Here is a 2,382-nt window from a genome sequence, read left to right as displayed (position 1 = left end):
CATCTATATAATTGACTAAAGTAGCACAATGCTTGGCAAATGATACATGCTCAATAAATATTTGACTCATAATCATGACCTGGGTGTAATTTGAAGAAAAAAGATAATTGTATAGTGGAATTAACTTTTAAATGATTTCAGAGAATGATGGGAACCTTAATGTTATTCTGTGTAATTCTCATCACGGATTGTTCTGAAGAACAGCATCAGGGTGAAACCAAACAAAATAACCTGCAAATATATTGCATTGTTATTTCAAGTGTCACTAGAGGTGACACTAGAGGTGGACGCAGTAGGAAGGAACAGAGAGGAACGTAAAATAATTCATCTTTTTTAACTTTGTGAAAATCCCCTTTGAAAATAGTTATTGAGTAAAGTACCTTTTATTGCTAACCACTTTGGGAAATTTGACTTTCTATTACAGAACCCCATTTGAACCTGAGAGAATGAAAAGCTACACCGGGTCGTGACATTACAGATGAAAACCTTCATGTGGTACTAGTTCTGCTCTCTGAAATGTCTCCCTCAGCTATGTCATGTTGTTTTTAGTGCAAAAAGGTTCAGGATTAGAATGCAGATCTTCATTCCTCATTCATGTGTCTGCATATTCATTATTATATTGTTTTTATCGCTAAAATGATATGTTATTATGGACAAATATAAATAACAATAAGAGAAGATTAAAGTTTGCTACCTGTTATCTACTTGTAAATAAAGTGGCATGTGGGGCACTCCATGATTCTCCGATGACTCAGACAGTAGATCTGCTCTACAGGAGAGGATTGGAGCTCTTAGGTCTACCTGCATGTGGATGCATAAGTATTTCCCTTAGCTTAGTCTGAAAGTCATGTCAAAATTCTCACAGGTCAAGCTTTGAAAATTATGACTTGTTCAGCCTGTAGTCTTGTCACTAGGATGCAAGAAGACAAGCAAACAAACAAAACAACAACAACAAAACTTCATTGCCTTCCAAGATATCCAGGATATTTCCACAACACTACAATTTTTATATGTTCATGTAATGTTGGTAGGAGACACTTGCCTCCTTTCTGCTTCCGTAGGTTGTGATTTTCCCTTGCTTCTCCTTTAGGACCTTACATTGAAATGTTGCCATCTTGAATATTCATCTTGAACCATTTCTGGCTACCTGACTTACAAATATGTTCATTTTGCAGAAGTAAAAATTACTCCCATGAATAACTTTCTACTACCACTTAGAATTACTATCTTTTCTCTTTTTCTTCCTTAACTCTCACAGTTACTGTTTCCTTGATTTATAATTTCTAGGAGAGCCCACAATTTTCTGTCAATGGTATATGTAATGGAGTCATTTCAACTCCTGTTCACCTTCAAAGCTCACTTTTAACCAGTGTTATGTTCTTTAGACTTTCGCTGTCACCTTTTCCTCACTCCAGCCCTCCCGTTTCTAATTTTACTGTCCAAGAGGAAGCTTTCCTTATCTCTTAGATGGATTATTATAATTGCCTCTTAGATGGCTCTTTTAGGCTCCTTGGCTTTAGAACTGTTTTTGCTCTAGTCTTTTCTAAACACAGAGTCGGGATGAGTCTTCTTAAGGCATATCCCAGAATATGCAATTTCTATGCTGATAATAGTTATAACCAATACGGACAACACAATTCAATGGTTTCTCGTCGCCTTTGAATCTCTCATCTAGAATTTACAGCCCTTCCAGTTCGGACCTCCAGGGACCCTCCTGGTTGTAGCTCTTACTCCTCGCGACCAGGCACCCTCCGTCCCAGTCTTCGCATGCCGCTTACTCTCTCCTCACTTCATGGTTGTTCTTCCGAAGCTTTTGTGTGGCTTCTTTTCTGTGGAATCTGATGCCTTCTGATCTTCGTCAGAAGAAATTTTATCTATCGTTCACGACTCATCCTAAATTCCACCTTTTCTACTTGTCCATTTCTAATTCATTAAGTCATTTTCCACTCGAGTTGCATTTTAATGTTTGGTGTAGAGACATGCTATCTGGGCAAAATTTTGCTTCTGGCTCAGTTATTCTATTTTGCATTAATCTATGCTATACAACACATTTGTAGAGATGAACTGACTGAATGTGGTTGTGTTAGGAGCAATTTTATTTGAAAATAGATTTTTGATGCACGTTCCTGTTGGTTCTACACAAGGCCCCTTCTTGTCTATTCATGATCACTTTTCTCCATATCCTTGTTGTGAATCAGGCTAAACTAAAATATATGCATTGCTCATATGTTCTTATAAAGTATGTATATACTGCACGTGTGTAAATACATTTTTATGCCCCCTCCCCTCCTCTGTGTGTAAATACATTTAAGGGATTTTCTGATATATGTCTCTTTTTTATTTAATTTTTCATCCATCTTGATAGGTCAAGGAGCCCCAGAG

This window comes from Echinops telfairi, unplaced genomic scaffold (genome assembly GCF_000313985.2).
Source record: "Echinops telfairi isolate 266 unplaced genomic scaffold, ASM31398v2 ScPeMD7_1;HRSCAF=3_0, whole genome shotgun sequence".
Lineage (NCBI taxonomy): Eukaryota > Metazoa > Chordata > Mammalia > Afrosoricida > Tenrecidae > Echinops > Echinops telfairi.
Note: the sequence above shows the minus strand (reverse complement) of the source record.